Source organism: Staurois parvus, unplaced genomic scaffold (assembly GCF_062004578.1).
Source record: "Staurois parvus isolate SC_StPar_1 unplaced genomic scaffold, SC_StPar_1.0 ptg001058l, whole genome shotgun sequence".
Classification (NCBI taxonomy): Eukaryota; Metazoa; Chordata; class Amphibia; order Anura; family Ranidae; genus Staurois; species Staurois parvus.
In genome coordinates, this window is record NW_028318854.1 from 1,837,275 (window position 1) to 1,860,589 (window position 23,315).

General features: G+C 44.6%; 1 protein-coding gene across 1 annotated transcript in view; it reads right to left on the minus strand.

Annotated features, from left to right (window-relative positions):
- PAK4 (p21 (RAC1) activated kinase 4) overlaps window positions 1-21,374 on the minus strand; it is a 112,794-nt gene extending 91,420 nt beyond the window's left edge. Inside the window, exon 1 of the mRNA XM_089658231.1 lies at window positions 21,244-21,374. The gene's annotated coding sequence lies outside the window, so the exon portion shown is untranslated. The remainder of the gene's footprint in view (window positions 1-21,243) is intronic.
- Window positions 21,375-23,315: the final 1,941 nt, after the last annotated feature.

Here is a 23,315-nt window from a genome sequence, read left to right on the forward strand (position 1 = left end):
AAAGGAGCTATAGCACATATTAGCCAGGCCACAGGATAATGCGATTTTCTTTCCTGCAACCCAGGATTGCAGGAAAGGAAAAAAAAAAAAAATTTGCTTGATTCCCCCATCAACACAGTCAGGGTTGTTGGGGTAATTTCTCCCACAGAGCTATTGTGTCCTCTGAGAGAGGGGTGCCCCTGCCTGGAGAACACAGTGATTACTGCTAAGCTCCAAGGAGCAGGGCCCTCCTAACCCTCTTGTATTGAATTGTATTGTTGCTGTATTGTCTCCCGTTATATTGTAAAGTGCTGAGCAAACTGTTGGCGCTATATAAATCCTGTATAATAATAATAATTACTGCTACAAGCTATAGCCACTGGCAATAATCACATGCTTAATATCTGACAGCATGTTGCACCCAAGTCGACTGAGGGATTAACTTGGGTACAATTAGCCTGCCCATAGATGGATCGAATCTTGGCAAGTCCCTGCTGAACAGGCAGAGATTCGATCCATCTCTGGTCGGCTTTAGCTAATCATCACATCCCTGTTTTCTGATGTAGCCCTTGAAAATCTCAGTGCTTCCGGGTATGAGACGTACATGCTCACTCACTGTGCCATCTATAATGCATTTTATGTTTCTAATCAGCTAATGGTAAGGCCAAGCGTTGTCATCAGGCATGTGGGGTATGCCTAACAGTGTACAGGTATCAACCATTAGTAAAGGGTGATATTTGCACAAGATCGTCATGGAGAAACAACAGAATCAGGCAGCAGACAGGAGTGATGATGAATTCTACTACTCAGTTGTATTTTTTTTTCGTTTTTGCACAAGACAATCTGGAGCCAGACAACCTAGTCTGGCATTGGATAACACAGGAGAAGCAGCACACTGATGAGTTCATCCCTCTGCTCTCACTTCTTAAGCAGGTTTACTGACAGAACTAGGCAAAGAATATTTGCCAAATTGCCTCAGAATGGCAGTCTTTCCTCTTCCACTATGAATGCTGATGTTTACCGTATTATAGAAGGCTGATTTCAAGTTGGGTTTAGATACCCAAAGTGGAAATATGGAAAATTAAAAAAAAAAAAAAATTCCACAATCAAACTTGCTTGCATAACCTACTCCCATAAATCCACCATGTAATGGAGATAACCAAAGGTAGATGTGTTTCAATAGAGGAAAAAAAAAAAAACATAAAAAACGTAGATCTGAAGAGGCAGGAAGTCTGTTATTAGGACTACAAGATAGAAATAATAAAAAAAAAAAGCAAGAAAAATGAAAAACAATGCAGCCACTACATTTAAGGACTACAAGCTTTAATATATAGTATATAATTTTTTTGTTTTTTGGGTTTAAACACACTTCAAATGTTTTTTATCAGCTTTAATAAAGCCACAAACAGCACAAACGTCTCTGGGCAGTATGGAAATAAGTTAAGAAAATGACTACATTTGCAGTGTAAGGGATCAGATTGTGATCGATTGTTGTGCGAGGGGTTTACCCACCTCTGTTAGAAACATGTACAATTACAATGAAGAAAATAATAATGGAAGGTGGTAATAGGAGAGAAATACGAGACTTGTCATCTTGAAACCTGGAGTGTGTCCAATCTGCCAGCCACCCCCACACTCGCACAGCCGGTGTTCTTTGCCTCTCACATACAAACAGTTGTGGGACGAGGAAGCAGAATGTGTATCTGGAGATTCCAATGGCAAAGAAAGGCATCTTCCCTCCCTGCACAAACCCACTTATGTTATCTGCCAGAGAAATTCTGGGGCCTCTGAGCAAAAGGTCAGGAGCGCCAATTCACCATTTTCTTGGGACGTTTATTATTTTAATTTTTACAAATTGCCTTTAAGAGCCATGTCACAGCAGCTACAAATCGCTCGGATTTTCTCTGAATGTACAGTATGTAGCTAGCTCCAGATTTTCTACTGCAGTGGGCTTGCTTAGTTATGAATCACTAGTATGCAATGATAACTAGCATCACTAGCAGCTGCATTGGATATTATGAGCAGCTACTGAAGTAGCCAATATTGCAGCTAGCTCCTAAAGCTTCAAAGATTCATGTTCTTAGGGCCCTTTCACACTGAACGCAGTTGCATGCAGTTGGCTGCATTTTGTACTGCACTCCAACTGCATAGACAGCCCAAACTCCAGGCAATCCTTTGGGCATAGTTCACACCGTTGCAGTGCAGTTCAGCGCAGAAAAGTACAGCATGGTGCATTTTGAAAATGCGCAAAAACGCATGCAAACGCACTGCAACACATCACAGTGCACATAGAAGCACAAGGAAAGAAGAAGGGAGTGGCCTCACGGGTCAAATGCAGTTAGAAAAGCACGCATCAACTGTAGGTAAATGTGCATCAACTGCATGCATAGGTACAAGGAAAAAATGCACAGTTACTGGTGTGAATGGGCCCTTAGTGACCAAGTTGTAAACCTGAGGATTTGGTGAAAAACAAAAAAACAAACAAAAAACTTCTCTTACTGCAATTAAATTTTTCCTGGAACAAAAATGCAAACAAGAGAGACAGCAGCTACAAAACTGGGACTTGGGAAGGAAGAGTCATCGCCCAAGCAGAACCAGGCATCTGTGAGTGCCAGTAGAGGTGGTTATTACAGGTTGTGTTCTGCAATCATTTCACATTCTCTTTTCTATATAGTTTGTGCCCTATGCTAAACAGAAGTCCACAGGGATTTCACATGTAACCAGGAAGGTTTCATGTGGCCTACATGAGGTACGCGAGGCATCAATATCGCAGTCATATTCCCTGTTCTGATATACACTATATTGCCAAAAATATTGAAACACCCTTCCAAATCATTGGATTCAGGTGTTCCAATCACCTCCATGGCCACAGGCGTATAAAATCAAGCACCTAGGCAAGCAGACTGCTTCTACAAACATTTGTGAAAGAATGGGTCGCTCTCAGGAGCTCAGTGAATCCAAGCGTGGTACTGTGATAGGTTGCCACCTGTGCAGTAAGTCCATCCGTGACATTTCCTTGCTATTAAATATTCCACGGTCAACGGTTAGTGGTATTATAACAAAGTGGAAGCAACTGGGAACAGCAACTCAGCCATAAAATGGTAGGCCATGTAAAATGATAGAGCGGGGTCAGCGCATGCTGAAGAGCACAGTGTGCAGTAGTTGCCAACTGTTTGCAGAGTCAATAGCTAAAGACCTCCAAACTTGGTGTGGCCTTCAGATTAGCACAACAACAGTGCATAGAGAGCTTCATGGAATGGGTTTCCATGGCCGAGCAGCTGCATCCAAGCCTTACATCACCAAGTGCAATGCAAAGCGTCGGATGCTGTGGTATAAACTAAAAAGCATGCTGCCACTGGACTCGAGCAGTGGAGACGTGTTCTCTGGAGTGACAAATCACGCTTCTCTGTCTGGCAATCCAATGGATGTGTCTGGGTTTGGCAGTTGCCAGAAGAACGGTACTTGACTGGCTGCATTGTGCCAAGTGTAAAGTTTGGTGGAGGGGAGATTATGGTGTGGGGTTGTTTTTCAGGGGTTGGGCTTGGCCCCTCAGTTCTAGTGAAGGGAACTCTTAAGGCGTCAGCATACCAAGACATCTGGGACAATTTCATGCTCCCAACTGTTTGGGGATGACCCCTTCCTGTTCCAACATGACAGTGCACAAAGCAAGGTCCATAAAGACATAGATCAGCGAGTCTGGGGTGGAGGAACTTGACTTGCCTACACAGAGTCCTGACCTCAACCTAATAGAACACGCTTGGGACAAATTAGAGTGGAGACTGTGATCCAGGCCTTCTTGCCTGACATCAGTGCCTGACCTCACAAATGCACTTCTGGAAGAATGGTCAAACCTTCCCATAGACACACTCCTAAACCTTGTGGTCAGCATTCCCAGAAGAGTTGAAGCTGTTATAGCTGCAAAGGGCGGGGCCAACTCAATATTGAACCCTACGGACTAAGCCTGGGATGCCATTAAAGTTCATGTGCGTGTAAAGGCAGGCCGACCAATACTTTTGGCAATATAGTGTAAGTGCATCTATAGCAATACCTAGCTGGGAAGTAAAAGGCAGAGATGACAGTTTACACTTCCACGCTGCTGTTCTGTAAGGTGTGGATAGGAAGACACTTGTTGCTGGAGCGTGTTACAGCTTGCCCCAACAGAGAGAATGAAGCTGCGATGGTGGATGACTGTGTATCTAGAGGCTGTTTCACGGCTGCACCTGTTTTATTCTTCCGTTCACAATACACTTCCACTAGCCCTACATCCCTGACTCACCTGTCATAGAACCAAGTCTGACTATTTCTGCGAGAAGACAGGTCAAACCACAAACGGGTACCAAGATACATTATTTGTGCTGAGTGAGGAAATTAATGACTCTTACGTAAAGTAGAACTAAAAAGCCAAACTTTTTTTTTTCCTTTTGGATAGAGTAAGAGAGGGTCACAATCCCTGTCAGGTTTATTTTTGCAATCTGCATCCCATTGGGGAGACTTTCCTTCATTCCCTCTTCTATAGTCAAAACAGAAAAAGTCCGAGAAAATCTCCAAAGCGAGAGATTTCCTGGTTGTCACCAGGGTCAGCAGAACTAGTGTATCCACTGGAAGATTTCTCTATTACTGTTCTGGGGACAACCCAAAATATGGGATTTTTTTCACTTTCAGTTATAATGGTAAGTATGACAAATAGGATGAATTTCCCTAACAGGGGCACAGACAGCCATTAAAAAAAACAAAAAAGCTCCCCCCCCTTTCCACTCTGTCCAAAACATAAAAAAAATATACCTTTACACCTTGGTCACACCAAACCTGACTTTTGAAATTGAGCGACTTACAGTGAAGTCGCATGATTTCAAAGTCGGATGACATGCCGATTTCAGGTGATTTGCAAGACATCTGACACAGATGTCTATGCAAATCACACCAAAAGTAGTGCATGTACTACTTTAGAAATCAGTGCGGCTCCGACCAACCGCACCAATATAACCGCTCTGATTGCGACTAGGGTACGACTTGGCATGCGATTTACAAGTTGCATGGCATGCAAATCACATGCCAGTTCGCATCCAGTGTGACCGGGGACTTAGTTATACTTTAAGGCTTCATGCACACTGCTGCTTTTGGCGTTTTTTTGCCAAAGCCCTTGAACTCAACTCAATAAAAGCCTATGTTTCCATGCCGAGTTTCTTGTCTTCCCCCCAGCCCGGACACCACCCCCCATTGACTTCTCCGTCACATCCAACAACACCACCATCAAACCCGCCCCGCAGGCCAGAGTACTTGGTGTCATTCTGGACTCCAACCTATTCTTCCAGCCCCAAGTCCAATCTTTAACAAGCTCGTGCAGACTCCACCTCCGCAACATCGCCAAAATACGTGCGTTCCTAACCCCAGAAACCACTAAACAACTCATCCACTCCCTCATCATATCACGACTCGACTACTGCAACTCCCTCCTCACTGGCCTGCCTCGCCGCTGGCTATCCCCGCTTCAGTCGATCCTGAATACAGCAGCCAGACTCATTCACCTTACCAACCGCTCCGTTTCCTCCACCCCCCTCTGCCAATCCCTCCAGTGGCTTCCGATTGTGCAACGGATCAAATTCAAAATCCTAACACTGACGTACAAAGCTGTCCACCATACTGCCCCGAACTACATCACCGACCTAATATCCAAGTACCACCCATCACGCACCCTCCGCTCCTCACAAGACCTCCTTCTCTCTAGTTCCCTGGTCTCCTCCTCCCATGCCCGCCTCCAGGACTTCTCCAGGGTGTCACCCATCCTCTGGAACTCCCTGCCCCAAACCATCAGATTATCACCTACTCTCCTCTCCTTTAGGCGCACCCTGAAAACCCATCTCTTCAGGGAAGCCTACCCCACCCCCTGCTAACTTGCTGACCTCCTTCACTCTTCCTACCACTCCATCCCCCACAGCTATCTCCTCCTGTGCCACCATCCCCTCCCTCCTAGATTGTAAACTCGAAAGAGCAGGGCCCTCGAACCACTCGTGTATCGCATTGTATTGGTATTGTTCTGTCACATGTTCTGTCCCCCTTTGTAATGTACAGCGCTGAGCGAACTATTGGCGCTTTATAAATACTGTATAATAATAATAATGCACAGATAGACTTTAATCAGAGATTAAAAGCAGCAGGGTTTAGGGGCAGATAAACATCCCTCTCCTTAAAGCAGAATGAGAGGAACGTTTTGGCCAAATTGTTGGTAAGAAAAGTGTTTATTCATTTCAATGGCAAGTACTCTGGACAATTAGATGAATAAACGTCTAAGCGCTAAACACGGTAACGAGTTTACACACTTTTTTTGCCACGTTTAGCGTTTTTCTGCTGGCAGTAGAAAAACGTTCTAGTGTACATGGAGCCTAAAGCCTAACTCCAAGTTTCTTGTGACCTTAAATAATAACAGATGCATCCACTGGGAGCGTTGTATAAACTGTACGTAGCACCAGATATATACAGTGTTATGTTTCAGCATTGGGATGAGAACCTCTCCTCCCGGTCCCATACCTTCTCTATCTGTCCTGTATACTAGTATCACCGAAAATGGGGTGGTGGGGGTTCAACACAAGCCTGATCACTGGATTAGCTCTAAGCACAGCTAGGTAACTGACCACGCTGTGCTCTCATGCCTAGTGTGGTCTATTTTTAATAGGAAAGCAGAGGGACTGTCAGGAACAAGATGGGTTTCACACAGGGAAACAACACAAAGAGAACAGAGAATATTAAAAATGTTTGGTTTACGTATTCTTTAGGTTTAGCTTGGTTAGCAACAACGTTGACTATTATCTATACAACTGCAACACAATGGAACCAAAGAGCCTATTTATAAAATTCTAGCACATTTATAAAAGCACAAAACGTGCTGTACAAATATGCCCAGAGCTTTGCTTGTTTCAGGACTCCTAGTCAAACAAAGCCCCAATTGAATTTAAAAAAAGAAAAAGGGGGGGGGGGGGTTCATATGATCTGTCAGTCATGTGAGGACCACTTTTACAATCGCAGACTTTTCTCTGCACCACAATGCAGAGAGCATGCCATGGACACATCATGTAAAATGATGGCACTGTGTGGAGTCAACATTGCGGTGCAATATACTGTATGCTCTCCCCAAGTTTTTTTCATGGTTCAGTTCTCTAAGTTTTTGGCATTCAGAGGGAAAGCACAAATAAAGCATGATGGATTCAAACTTGTATTTCACCAGCAGTTCCCTTCACAGTAATCCTTGTAGTTTATATAAGATGGTTTTAGTATGCACTCAAGTAAAGATGTTAGATATAAAAGTATAAAAACTGTATTATTTGTCAAAGTTATTAATATGAGTGCACAAACTGCATTTAAATGTCATTTAGGAGTTCCCAGAGATTTCTGTCTCTGTCTTAAACAAGGCGAAAACCGCACCCAAGTCATAATCTACCAGCGCCGTGCCAAGTACAGGACTCCGACACACCTCACCAGTGACTGTCATTTAACCCTCCTGCATATTGGACCACTGTATAGTTCAACAGGAAAGGAGCCAGGAGTACAATCAACAAATAATGCACAGATTCCACACTATAACACAACAAAGGAAATAGCAGTCACTAGACTCTCCCGGCAAGTGGTTCAGCTGATTGCAGAGCAATGTGGGTGGGTTTCCTCCCACAATCCAAAAACATACTGGTAGGTTTCTTTGCCTCAATCTAAAATGACCCAGCATGTGCGTTTGTGGTAACAGGCATGTGCGCTCCTTCAGGGCAGGGACGTATGTGAACGCTTCAATGTCCTCTGTCAAGCACCATAGAATGTGTGCCTGCACTGTATAAATGAGTAAAATAAACGTTCATAATGCTGGCCGAGTGCAGAGTTTGTCCTCACTTGACACATACGGAGTTTTATAGGCAGTCTCTATAGGAGGGCTCATTCACATGGTTGTTAAAAGGGCTGCATACAGGATATAGTAGCAGTAGGAGGGGCTGAGGCTGATGGCTCATTTACACAGCTATGCTGGGCAGCATAGGGTTCTGCAGTATGCAGCAGTGTAAAAAAAAAGTAAAAAAATGATATATCTGCTTCCAGGCCATAAATGTCAGCGTTGTTTGTGCCAACATTTACAGCACATGTACACTATTGGCCATGGCTGAGAGCAACTTACAATTTTTAACAGTCTGTAGCCAACAACACTAGCACCACAAATTACATGCTATTATTGTATATATGTAGGTCCAGGCAGGAAGGTGAAAAAAAAAAATGAGGGAAAAAAAAGGCACTGGAACACATAAAAAAAAATGCACCAAAAACGTGTATGCAGAAAGGCATCCGGAATGCATCCAGACTGCGTTTCTGTGGTGTGAACCATTCCTTAGGCATTCATGAATGACATGTCCAGGTCATTCTGCGCATGCACCCCATGCATATCCTATTTACGGATGACATGTATAGGATGCGCTAGGAGATTGTAGTAGCGGGGTCTCAGCCTCAAGTTAGAGCCAATTCTAAAGGATCCCTATACATAGGACGTTAGTCCACAAGTCATGGTGCATAATAAAATGGAAGCGGTTTATTTTTATTTAAAAAAAGAAATATATTTAAAGGAAAGCACTTTTGGATTATTATTATGTTTTGTCTTGAGTAGGGATGAGCTCAGGCGTGCTCAGACACAAGTTGGAACCTGTCTGAGCTCTCCTGCCAGGAAGCTGTCAAAGCGGACAGCCGATCATACGCGGCATAGGCTTGCCTTGTCCTGCAGCCACACATTTACAACGTATGTATACATGCAGATGTGGAGTGGGAAATGCTGCCTATGATTGACCGTCTGCTTTGACAGCTTCCTGGCGGAAGAGCTCTGGCAGATTCAGACTCATCCAAACACACCTGAGCTCAACCATGGGCTTCAGCAAAAAAACCTGGCAATTCAGGAGGCCTACTCCTGAGGCAAGGCTGGAGACACATTTTTAAATTTTATATAGCGCCGTCAATTTACGCAGAGCTTTACATATACATACATATATATATATATATACACACATATATACATATTGTACATTCACATCAGTCCATAACCCTCAAGGGGCGTACAATCTAAGGTCCCCAACTCACATTCATACATACACATACTAAGGCCAATTTAGGCAGGATCCAATTAACCTACCAGCATGTCTTTGGAGTGTGGGAGTAATCCAAAGTACCCGAAGGAAACCCACATAGGCAAAGGGAGAACATGCAAACTCCAGGCAGGTGGTGCCGTGGTTGGGATTCGAACCAAAGACCCTAGTACTGCCAGGAGGAAGAGCTAACCATTTAGTCACTGTGCTGCCAGGAATTTAACTTCTGAAAGGTACAAAGTGAGAACAGACATTTTTTGTATACTAAAAAAGTCCCACCAAGAAGTTATTTGATCAGTTCATGGAGTGATGGTAATGGATGAAATGAACATAGAAGATTAAAAAGTGATGAACTATAATTATTGAGAGTAATATATTTGGATTGGATTGCTGGTGTCCACACGGAGTGCAACTAGTGCACTCTGAGGAAGTGAAGTATCCATAGGAATAAGCACTAGCACTTAATTATTGTTTGCTAATGATTCATGTACAGTATGTATCCACTAAGAGTTCACAAGTATAAGCACAGGCAGTTTTGAGGGTTTTATTGAGTGATATACAGTATCTCACAAAAGTGAGTACACTCCTCACATTTTTGTAAATATTTTATTATATCTTTTCATGTGACAACACTGAAGAAATGACACTTTTCTACAATGTAAGGTAGTGAGTGTACAGCTTGTATAACATGTAAATTTACGGTCCCCTCAAAATAACTCAACACACAGCAATTATTGTCTAAAGTCAGTACACCCTTAATTGAAAATGTCCAAATTGTGCCCAAAGTGTCAATATCTTTTTTGGCCACCATTATTTTCCAGCACTGCCTTAACCCTCTTGGGCATGGAGTTCACCAGAGTTTCACAGGTTGCCACTGGAGTCCTCTTCCACTCCTCCATGACAACATCACAGAGCTGGTGGATGTTAGAGACCTTGCGCTCCTCCACCTTCCATTTGAGGATACCCCACAGATGCTGAATAGGGTTTAGGTCTGGAGACATGCTTGGCCAGTCCATCACCTTTACCCTCAGCTTCTTTAGCAAGGCAGTGATCGTCTTGGGAGGTGTGTTGGGGTCGTTATGTTGGAATACTGCCCTACGACCCAGTCTCCGAAGGGAGGGGATCATGCTCTGTTTCAGTATGTCAGTACATGTTGTCATTCATGTTTCCCTCAATGAGCTGTATCTCCCCAGTGCCGGCAGCACTCATGCAGCCTCAGACCATGACACTCCCACCACCATGCTTGACTGTAGGCAAGACACACTTGTCTTTGTACTCCTCACCTGGTTGCTGCCACACAGGCTTGACACCATCTGAACCAAATCAGTTTATCTTGGTCTCATCAGACCACAGGACATGGTTCCAGTAATCCATGTCCTTAGTCTGCTTGTCTTTAGCAAACTGTTTGCGGGCTTTCTTGTGCATTATCTTTAGAAGAGGCTTCCTTCTGGGATGACAGCCATACAGACCAATTTGATGCAGTGTGCGGCGTATGGTCTGAGCACTGACAGGCTGACCCCCCCATCCCTTCAACCTCAGCAGCAATGCTGGCAGCACTCATACGTCTATTTCCGCAATACAACCTGTGGATATGACACTGAGCACGTGCACTCAACGTTTTTGGTCGACCATGGCGAGGCCTGTTCTGAGTGGAACCTGTCCTGTTAAACTGCTGTATGGTCTTGGCCACCGTGCTGCAGCTCAGTTTCAGGGGCTTGGCAATCTTTATGTAAGCCATCTTTATGTAGATCAACAATTCTTTTTTTCGGATCCTCAGAGTTCTTTGCCATGAGGTGCCATGTTCAACTTCCAGTGACCAATATGAGAGCGTGAGAGCGATAACACCAAATTTAACACACCTGCTCCCCATTCACACCTGAGACCTTATAACACTAACAAGTCACATGACACTGGGGAGGGAAAATGGCTAATTGGGCCCAATTTGGACATTGTCACTTAGAGGTGGACTCACTTTTGTTGCCAGCTGTTTAGACATTAATGGCTGTGTGTTGAGTTATTTTGAGGGGACAGCAAATTTACATGTTATACAAGCTGTACACTCACTACGTCACATTGTAGAATTTCTCCACTGTTGCCACATGAAAAGATAGAGAATAAAATATTTACAAAAGTGTGTGGGGTGTACTCACTTCTGTGAAATACTGTATGTTTCTACCTACTTATGTTATATGTTTTTTGCACTATTGATTTATATATTTTACAGCGAGAGAGAATTTACAGCCCCGCACTTTATTTGGGCTATTTCATGGACAATATTAATTTCTAGAGGCAATAGAGAACAACATTACTCGACAGTAAAAATCCATCCCGGCCATTTTTTTCATCTAGTAGGCTCAAAGTAGAACAGCAAAACTTTTTTCCTATTTTGGAGTAAGGTAGGGATATAACCCCTGACAGTTTTTTTGCCATCTGTGTCCCCTTGAGCTGTACCTTCACTTCTTGTCCCATAGCCACAACAGGAAGTGAGAAGAAATCCCTGCAAATTAAGGGAATCCATTGGGGTCCCCCAGGTCACCAGAACTAACGTCCCCAATGAAATATTTCCCCTCTATTACTCTTCGGGGGACAGCCCAAAATTTGGGATATATTTTACTTTCATTTTTGATGATAACAGTAAACAGGACAAACAGAGAGGATGAATCTCCCTAATGGGGGCAGAGGTAGCAATAAAAACCTGACAGGTGCTCTAGTCCAGCTCCTCTGTCCAAGTCTAATACAGTTTTGGCTTTAGTTACACTTCAATTATTGCGCTTTGAGGAAGGCCAATATAGTGATATTCCCTGATCCATCTGTGAGGCTAGGTTACACGTGCGGTTTGGGGAAGGGGCGTATTCAAGCGTTTGGGAAAGCACCACAAACACATGCAATGCATGCAGTTGTGGCACGTTTGTCCGCAAAAATGGAGTTAAGTGCTGAGTGGGAGTGGGGAGCGTGGCTGAGCCAAGCTGAGTATGTCTTTGGATGCACACAGCCTGGCTAGGAAGCAAACCTCCATGGGTGTCCCCTGTAGCGCACAGCTTGCTATAGAAGCATCCAGAGGAAGAAGATGCAGACAGCGCTGGCAGGGATTCTCCACAAGAGGCAGCTCTGAGGCTAATGTAGGTGGAACACTTCTTGGAGTGTCAGAGGTCTAGTCCTCTGCAGCATGCTGTGGTTGCTTCCACTAGCCCAACCCCCAACCTTTCCCTTCTCCAAGTTAACAGGCTGACTAGAGACAACACTGTCCACTGTTAACTCTTGTAAAAAAACAAAAGTTCAGGGAAGCAAAAAACAGAGCAGGAGCCAGCAGCATTTACAGTTGTAAACATAAAGCAGAACTACACTGCACCAGAGCCCCACAAACCAAAAACACCATTTAATTCATTTTTAATATTCAAAGCAAATTCACCGATCCACCCATGTCTCCTTGCTTTATGTTGTTGAGAAATCACTTTGGAAAACATCCCCTAGCATTTCTGGCCATGGCCATCTTGAGCAAGGGCAGATGATTCGTATAGCAATTACTTCCTGGAATCCATCTGCTCTTAGTTCACGCATACATGCAGGAGAGTGTGCTTAGCTGAGAAAACCCTTCTTCCCTTCCTGAAGCCTCCTAGGAGGAATGACATCACTTGCCTAGGCCTGGAAACCAGGAAGTAACTAAAGAAATGTATAGAAAAAAACCCACAAGTTTAAAACAAGTAAATATTATATTCTTTCCTATATAGATACTAATGCTAGCCGCATAAGGATTAAAATTAGTAAATTTTGACAGAGTGAAGTTCCAGACAGAGTAGGATGCTGTGGTTTGAAACAACCTGCCTTCCCTACAAATAGCTATCAAACTGACAATTTTTTTTTAACAGAGCCACGAGGGAGAATCAGCACAACCCCTAAAGCAGTGCTTCTCAATTATTTTCTGTCATGCCCCCCCTAGGAAGAAGAAAACATTTTGCACCCCCCGCGCGACTGTAAATAGTATCATTTGTCTATAAAATTGTTATACAGTTGTGACCAAAATTATTCAACCCCCAATGCTGTAAAGGGGTTTAGGGACTATAGTGTACATTTGGAATTGTATTCAGAATCAAATCCTACAAGGACGTTGTAACTACCCAAATGCAACTAAAATGACATCAATTGTTTATGTAATACAGTAGTAAATGGTTCTTATGTGGTTTCTTCATTGCCACAATTATTCAACCCCTTAAAGACTACCACTCTGAAGAACAGAGGTTCATACAGGTGCTTTCCATCAGGTATTGAAAACACCTGTGGATGTCACCGAGCAGCAATCAAGCATAATAAGCACCAATTAGGCAGCTTTAAAATGACTGTGATACTCAGCTCCTTCTAGACATTTACTGGTGTGGTTACAAACATGGTGAAGGCAAGAGAATGGTCCAGGAAGACAAGAGAAGAGGTGATTTCTCTTCACAGGAAGGGCAATGGCTATAAGAAGATTGCAAAGATGTTAAACATACCAAGAGACACCTTAGGAAGCATCATTCGCAAATTCAAGGCAAAGGGCACTGTTGAAACGCTACCTGGTCGTGGCAGAAAGAAGATGCTGACTTCGACTGCTGTGCGCTACCTGAAGCGTAGAGTGGAGAGAAGTCCCCGTGTGACTGCTGAGGAACTGAGAAAAGATTTGTCAGATGTGGGTACAGAAGTTTCAGCCCAGACAATAAGACGCACACTGCGTAATGAAGGCCTCCGTGCCAGAACTCCCAGGCGTACCCCCTTGCTGTCTCCAAAGAATAAGAAGAGTCGACTGCAGTATGCCAAAAGCCATGTGGACAAACCACAAAAGTTGTGGGATAGTGTTCTGTGGACTGATGAAACAAAATTAGAACTGTTTGGGCCCATGGATCAACGCTATGTTTGGAGGAGGAAGAACAAGGCCTATGATGAAAAGAACACCTTGCCTACTGTGAAGCATGGTGGAGGGTCAATCATGCTTTGGGGCTGTTTTGCTTCTGCAGGTACAGGGAAGCTTCAGCGTGTGCAAGGTACCATGAATTCTCTTCAGTACCAGGAGATATTGGATGGAAACGTGATGCAGTCCGTCACACACCTGAGGCTTGGGAGACGTTGGACCTTTCAACAGGACAATGATCCCAAGCATACCTCCAAGTCCACTAGAGCATGGTTGCAGAGGAAAGGCTGGAACATTTTGGAGTGGCCATCGCAGTCACCAGACTTAAATCCGATTGAGAACCTCTGGTGGGACTTAAAGAAAGCAGTTGCAGTGCGCAAGCCTAAGAATGTGACTGAACTGGAGGCCTTTGCCCATGAAGAATGTGCGAAGATACCCGTAGATCGCTGCAAGACACTTGTGTCAAGCTATGCTTCACGTTTAAAAGCTGTTATAACTGTAAAAGGATGCTGTACTAAGTACTAAGATTGAATGTCACTTGGGGGTTGAATAAAACTGATAATGCTGTGAGCACAGAAAAGACATTTGTGGTTATTTCATTATAACTGTTATGTTATATTTGTCTGACCTACAAGTGCCTCTTTAATGTAAATGTAAGCAAGATGACTGAATGATCAAAAGCAATGTCAAACTGGCCAAAACACTCAATTTCAGTGGGGGTTGAATAATTTTGGTCACAACTGTAAGTACACCTCTGCATAACACTGTATCCTTATTAACGTATAGCTTTATTAACTGTAGCAGAAAAGATTTAAAGTGCATTAGAAATTCAAAAAAAATTAAATCCTTAATTAAACTATAAACATTTTTTTATTGGACATGTCAAACCATATGATACTGAAAAAATACATAAAATCAATAAATAATAATGAATTCAAACCGATCGCCAACATTTACTTAGGACCTAATCATTGGCGCCCCATCATTGGTGTCAGTGGGAAGAATAGTGCCTCATTATTGGTGTCAGTGGGAAGAATAGTGCCTCATTATTGGTGTCAGTGGGAGGAATAGTGTCCCAACATTGGTGTCAGTGGGAGGAATAGTGTCCCAACATTGGTGTCAGTGGGAGGAATAGTGTCCCAACATTGGTGTCAGTGGGAGGAATAGTACCCTGTCAGTGGGGAGAGGAATAGTGCCACATTGTTGGTGTCAGTGGGGGGGAGGAATAGTGCCCCATCGTTTGTGTCAGTGGGAGGAATAGTGCCCCATCGTGGGTGTCAGTGGGAGGAATAATGCCCCATCATTAGTATCAGTGACACCAATGATGCGGCACTATTCCTCCCACTGACACCAATGACACTTGCTGACCCCTATTGCAGTATGGTGCTGCTGCAGCCAGCATATGTGGTTGCAGCAGCACCTCTGCACTGCACACTTACCGGCTTTTCCCTCACTCGATTTTCACGGGTCCGCTCGGCTTTGCCTCCTCGCCCGTGATTGGCCACCTGTGTACCTTTCCTGAGCTACAGTCCTGGCGGCCAATCACCGGTGAGGAGGCGGAGCCGAGCGGCAGGAGTGAGGGAGTGGCCGGAGTGACGGAAGGAGCAGCGCTTCCTGGATGGATCATCGTGGGAGCCAGGTAAGAGACAGCAGCCCTATATTCCCCGAGGTCAAACGCGCCCCCCTTGACGGAGCCTCACGCAAAGAATGAAAGAAGTTCGTTTTGAAATCTCTGCAATTTATTAAAAAAAACAAAAAACATGTACATAAGTATTCCCAGCCTTTGCTCAATACTTTGTTGAAGCCCCTTTAGCACCAATTACAGCCTCAAGTCATTTGGAGTATGATGCTACAAGCTTGGCACTCCTATAATTGGGCAATTTCTTCCATTCTTCTTTGCAGTACCTCTCAAGCTCCATCAGGTTGGACGGGGAGCGTCGGTGCACAGCCATTTTCAGATCTCTCCAGAGATGTTCAGTCGTGTTCAAGTCTGGGCTCTGGCTGGGCCACTCCAGGACATTCACAGAGTTGGCCCGTAGGCACTCCTTTGTTATGTGGGCTGTGTGCTTAGGGTCATTGTCCTGCTGAAAGATAAACCGTCACCCCAGTCTAAGGTCCAGAGCACTCTGGAACAGGTTTTCATCAAGGATGTCTCTGTACATTGCTGCATTCATCTTTCCTCCAATCCTCACTAGTCTCCCAGGTCCTGCCACTGAAAAACATCCCCACAGCATGATGCTGCCACCACCATGCTTCACTGTAGGGATGATATTGGCCAGGTGGTGAGCGGTGCCTGGTTTCCTTTAGACATGACATTTGGAATTCAGGCCAAAGAGTTCAATCTTTGTTTCATCAGACCAGAGAATTTTGTTTCTCATGGTTTGAGAGTCCCTCAGGTGCCTTTTGGCAAACTCCAGGTGGGCTGCCATTTGCCTTTTACTGAGGAGTGGCTTTCGTCTGGCCACTCTGCCATACAGGCCTGAGTGGTGGAGTGCTGCAGAGATGGTTGTTCTTCTGGAAGGTTCTCCTTTCTCCACAGAAAAACACTGGAGCTATTTCAGAGTGACCATCGGGTGCTTGGTTACCTCCCTGGCTAAGGCCCTTCTTCCTTCATCACTCATTTTGGTCGGGCGGCCCGCTCTAGGAAGTTTTCTGGTGGTTCCAAACTTCTTCCATTTACGGATGATAGAGGCCACTGGGTTCATTGGGACCTTCAATGCTGCAGAAATTTTTCTGTACCCTTCCCCAGATCTGTGCCTTGATACAATCATGTCTTGGAGGTCTATGGACAATTCCTTGGACTTCATGGCTTGGTTTGTGCTCTGACATGCACCGTTAACTGTGGGACCTTATATAGACAGGTTTATGCCTTTCCTAATCATGTCCAATCACCTGAATTTCCCCCAGGTGGACTCCAATCAAGTTGTGGAAACATCTCAAGGATGATCAGCGGGAACAGAATGCACCAGAGCTCAATTTTGAGTGTAATGGCAAAGGCTGTGTACTTATGTACACGTGTTTTTTTTTTTAATCTTTAATAAATTGAAAAGATTTCAAAACAAACTTCTTTCACGTTGTCATTATGGGGTATTGTTTGTGGAATGTTGAGGAAAAAAAAATGAATTGAATCCATTTTGGAATAAGGCTGTAACATAACAAAATGTGGCAAAAGTTAAGCGCTGTGAATACTTTCTGGATGCACTGTATATATTATACATTCACATCAGTCCCTAACCCTCAAGGAGCGTACAATCTAAAGTTCCTAACTCACATTCATACATACACATACTAGGGCCAATTTAGACAGAAACCAATAAACCTACCAGCATGTCTTTGGAGTGTGGAAGGAAACCGGTGTACCCGGAGGAACCCACGCAGGCACAGGGAGAACATGCAAAAATCAGACAGGTAGTGCCGTGGTCGGGATTTGAACCAACAACCCTAGTACTGCCAGACGGAAGTGCTAACCATTTAGCTACTGTGTTGTCCATATTGTCTATTTTCCCACATGGTCATTTCTTCTGCAATTCTCAATTATGGATGTTACATTGTTATTTTAGACGTACTTCGACTGTACTGCAACCTTATTATGTGCATTGTACTGGTTGTTTTTCCTCACCAGGAAAATCTGGAATTCTGAGACTGATCTATGGCTGGACTGTATCCTTGAAGTTATAATAAAGCTTTTATGGAATAAATAAAAGTGGGATGCAGTGATGTATATTAAATATAAGAGTGAAGAAAATAAAAAACTCTAAAGTGCAATGTGCTCTCCATTTGGTAGCTCGCTCTTTGTACCGGTTACTGAATAATGCAGGCCATAGATGGGTCGAAAATCGGCCGATTTTCAGATCGTTAGTGGGCTATTTGTTCGGCCGTTTTTCGGTATTTTGGCCGTTTTTTTTTCCGGTAAAGTTGGAAAAAAATCGGCCGATTTTGCCGATCGGCCGATTTTCGCGGCAATAGTGGGCAAATCGGCCGATTTTTTACCGATAAAAAATCTGCGCATGAGCAGTGACCTGCAAGAGGAAGACAAAAAGAAGAAAAAGAAGAGGAAGAGGAAGAAGAAGAAGAAGAAGAAGAAGAAGAGGATGAGGATGAAGAAGAAGAGGATGAGGATGAAGAAGAAGAAGAAGATGAGGATGAAGAAGAAGAGGATGAGGATGAAGAAGAAGATGAGGATGAAGAAGATGAGGATGAGGATGAAGAAGATGAGGATGAGGATGATGAAGAAGAAGATGAGGATGAAGAAGAAGAAGATGAGGATGAAGAAGATGAGGATGAAGAAGAAGAAGATGAGGATGAGGAAGAAGAAGAAGAAGAAGAAGATGAGAAAGAAGAAGAAGAGGATGAGGATGAAGAAGAGGATGAGGATGAAGAAGAAGAGGATGAGGATGAAGAAGAGGATGAGGATGATGAAGAAGAAGAGGATGATGAAGAAGAAGAGGATGATGAAGAAGAAGAGGATGATGAAGAAGAAGAGGACGAGGATGAAGAAGAAGAGGATGAGGATGAAGAAGAAGAGGATGAGGATGAAGAAGAAGAGGATGAGGATGAAGAAGAAGAAGAAGAGGATGAGGATGATGAAGAAGAGGATGAGGATGATGAAGAAGAGGATGAGGATGATGAAGAAGAGGATGAGGATGATGAAGAGGATGAGGATGAAGAAGAGGATGAGGATGAAGAAGAGGATGAGGATGAAGAAGAGGATGAGGATGAAGAAGAAGAAAAGGATGAAGAAGAAGAAGAGGATGAGGATGAAGAAGAAGAAGAGGAGGATGAGGATGAAGAAGAGGATGAGGATGAAGAAGAAGGAGAAGAAGAAGATGAGGATGAAGAAGAAGAGGATGAGGATGAAGAAGAAGAAGGATGAGGATGAAGAAGAAGAAGAAGTAGGATGAAAAATAAGAGGAATTCCAGTCCAACAAAAAGTGTCCCTGCAGAGAGCTCCGCTATTTCTTTGACAGTTCTCTGACAGTTCTTTGACATTTACAGCGGTTGCAACAATGTATCTATTTGTTTCCGAATAAAAACATCTGTATCCTAAATGGAAACAAATAGATACATTGTTGCAACCGCTGTAAATGTCAAAGAACTGTCAGAAATAGCGGAGCTCTCTGCAGGGACACTTTTTGCCGGCTGTAGACGGGATGAAAATCGGCCGATTTTTTTTTACCATTGATGGTAACGTCGGCCGCTTGAACGACCGAATTTTCGTTTTTTAAAAGAAAAATCTGCCGTTTTTCTCCCCGTCTATGGCCTGCATTAGTCCACATACTGAATACTCTACATGGAAAAATGGAGAGTAGAACAACTTACCCAAGAGACAATCAAATTACAGAGACATTAAAAAAAAAAACAACAAAAACAATAAATGATCACATGACTTGCAAAGAAGGCCAATTGGAGGCCATCTCTAGTTAGCATCTACTGCACTGCCTGGAATAAGACATCAAGATGAAATGACATACTACCTGGAAAACAGAGATGATAGCAAACAGACTCCTACCAATTGGAAAACGTACGCCATGACACCTTCTCTATATCCGCCCCTACTTATTTACAATCTCATTGTTCCATCTTCTTCAGATCTACCAAAACTATGTAATAGGAGGACAAAGCTAAAGAGCCCATTCATTCCGCAGCAAGGCAGGCTCCTGCAATATACAGTTGATGGTAAAACCTAAAGATGAAACAATCACATTGCACAATGTATGTGGGGAGGATTGCACTGTCACTGACCACCAATGCAGTGGGGTTCCTAGTACTGACACCAGTGCTGGAGGCTATTATTGCACTCAACGACACCAATACTGGGGGGTGTTATTGCGTCCACCAACACCAATCATAGGGGTTGTTATTGCATCCGCGACACCAATAGGGGTTCTTCTTGCAGTCACTGAAACCAATGCTGGGGGTTATTATTACGCTCAGTGACACCAAGGTTTGGGGTTATTATTACGCTCAATTACACCATTGTTGGGGATTATTACGTTCAATGACACCATTTGTTAAGGCGTTATCATTGAGCTCACTGATACTAATGATGGCGGTTATTAGTGTGCGCAGTGACAAAAATGCTGGGGGTTATCATCGTGCTCAGTGACACCAAGGTTGGGGGTTATCATCGTGCTCAGTGACACCAAGGTTGGGGGTTATCATCGTGCTCAGCGACACCAAGGTTGGGGGTTATCATCGTGCTCAGCGACACCAATGTTGGGGGTTATTACGCTCAGCGACACCAATGTTGGGGGGTTATTACGCTCAGCGACACCAATGTTGGGGGGTTATTACGCTCAGCGACACCAACGTTGGGGGGTTATTACGCTCAGCGACACCAATGTTGGGGGTTATTACGCTCAGCGACACCAATGTTGGGGGTTATTACGCTCAGCGACACCAATGTTGGGGGTTATTATTACGCTCAGCGACGCCAATGTTAGGGGTTATTATTACGCACAGTGACGCCAATGTTAGGGGTTATTATTACGCTCAGCGACACCAATGTTAGGGGTTATTATTACGCTCAGCGACACCAATGTTAGGGGTTATTATTACGCTCAGCGACACCAATGTTAGGGGTTATTATTACGCACAGCGACACCAATGGTAGGGGTTATTATTACGCTCAGTGACACCAATGGTAGGGGTTATTATTACGCACAGCGACACCAATGTTAGGGGTTATTATTACGCACAGCGACACCAATGTTAGGGGTTATTATTACGCTCAGTGACACCAATGTTAGGGGTTATTATTACGCTCAGTGACACCAATGTTAGGGGTTATTATTACGCTCAGTGACACCAATGTTGGGGGTTATTATTACGCTCAGTGACACCAATGTTGGGGGTTATTATTACGCTCAGTGACACCAATGTTGGGGGTTATTATGGAGAGGTGGAGGTGTGGAAAGGTGGAAGAGAGGAGAGGGAGAAGTGGAGGAGGAGGTGAGAAGAGGAGAAAGTGATGACAGGAGGAGGAGAGATGGATCCATTCATTGTAAACAGTTGTCCGAGTTTGGGGCCCTCTCATTGGCCAGCACTGTCCCCAGTGCTCTCTGGAGTCCGCTCCATGGACAGTCCCGGAGAACAGCCCACACTCCATACATGAGCACACCGCAGTCCTTGGAACCACGGACAGGTGACAGCCATATGAAGAGTGACACACATGGGGTTCCCCCCCGGGACACCCTTCACTTCAGAGTCCCAGTCAGGACAACACAGCACAGGACGCAGCCCGACACCACTGACCTGCCGCTCCCTCCGTCCCTCCCTCTCCATTACCTGAACTCCCGCAGCCTCTAGTCTCCTCACCGTCCTCCAGCCCCGGGCGCCATGTTGTCCTGCGAACTACAACATCCGGGGACTCCGAACTCCCACAGCGCCCGCTGCCCAGCAACGCCGTACGCCTTGTGTGGAGACGCCCATCGAGCTGGAGGTAGGGCGCCAATTGGCCTGGACAGCACTGAGGGCGAGCAGGAGGGCCAACCAGCGGAGGAGAGGCAATCGAGGGAAAGACGTCTTTTCATTGGTTGGGAGAGGATTCGTAAGCCGCACTATTGTCTTGTGATGGGAAGGAGTGGAGGTCAGTCAGCTGTGTGAGGCTATGGAGTCATTACGGAGGGCAGAGTGACTCATAGTCCGGGGAAGGGCTTACTGAGACTCCACTGGTGGGAATAATACACAATCCGCTCTGTAGGAGATGACAAGTGCCATCCAATCAGTGTGCGATGATGTCTAGCTCTGTAAGCACGTGATACGGCCACCACGTGACAGATGTTGGGATATGATGGGTCACCTTCCATAGTATGCAGCTTCATCACCTTGCCCATATTCCAGTATTAGCTGCTGCCCCAGGTTTCCGGTTTCAGGGTGGCTCCTGTGTCTTGTAGTGTTCTATGGAGTTCCACTGCACTGGAACAGCTGAGAAGCCAATTGTCCCATTACTTTTGGTCCCTTCACAAGTGGGAGGCACATATGCAAACTGTTGTAATTCCTACATCGTTCACCTGATTTGGATGTAAATACCCTCAAATTAAAGCTGACAATCTGCAGTTAAAGCACATCTTGTTTATTTCATTTCACATCCATTGTGTATAGAGCCAAAAATGTTAGAATTGTGTCCATGTCCCAATATTTATGGACCTGACTATATGCAGTAAAGCAGTCTTGTTGTACTCACTGTGGAATCTAACGAGTTAAGCCTCTGCATTGTGTAAAAAGGCTGTTTGATCCTGTCTTCTCTGATCCTCCCCTTCTTCCAGTGCCCCCAATCCATCTGCTGATAGAACAGAGCCTTGGGAGCAAGCTGCACATGCTCAGTTTGGTGTGTATGGCTAGAGAATTTTTTTTTTTCTTGGGAGAGTACAAGGCCAATCAGCGCTGTCCAGACATAGGGTCAGAGGTCATGCAGCCTCAGGACAATCAGGAGAATGAAAATTCTTCCTACAAGCTTTAACTAGTGCTCTGCTGGACACTGATAGAAGTCCCAAGACTAACTGCTGATGAGAAAAGGTATTTAGCAGTTTATATGTACTAAAATAATTGCATTTCCATGTCATGTGTACTGTGGGAGACCAGATATAGTGAATGCAGGGTCCTGGGAGACCAGATATAGTGAATGCAGGGTCCTGGGAGACCAGATATAGTGAATGCAGGGTCCTGGGAGATCGGATATAGTGAATGCCGGGTCCTGGGAGACCAGATATAGTGAATGCAGGGTCCTGGGAGACCAGATATAGTGAATGCAGTGTCTGGAGAGACCGGATATAGTGAATGCAGGGTCCGGGGAGATCGGATATAGTGAATGCAGGGTCCGGGGAGACCGGATGTAGTGGATGCAGGGTCTGGGGAGACCAGATATAGTGAATGCAGGGTCCTGGGAGACCGGATATAGTGAATGCAGTGTCCGGAGAGACCGGATATAGCGAATGCAGCATCTGGGGAGACCGGACATAGCAGATGCAGGGTCCTGGGAGACCAGATATAGTGAATGCAGGGTCCGGGGAGACAGGGTATAGTGAATGCAGGGTCCGGGGAGACAGGGTATAGTGAATGCAGGTTCCGGGTAGACTGGGTATAGTGAATGCAGGGTCTGGGGAGACCAGATATAGTGGATGCAGGGTCGTGGGTTTAGTAACACTTCAAAGTCGAACTATAGACAAAACATTTTTCCTGTTGGATAAAGAAGGGTAATAACCCCTGCCTGTTTTTTTTTTGTCATCTGTGCGCCATTGGGGAGATTTCCCTGCACTTCCTGTCTGTGCCGCTCTGTAATTGGACGGTCTGTGTCTCTCCATGATTGGACGGTCTGTGTCTCTCTGTGATTGGACGGTTTGTGCCGGACTGTGATTGGA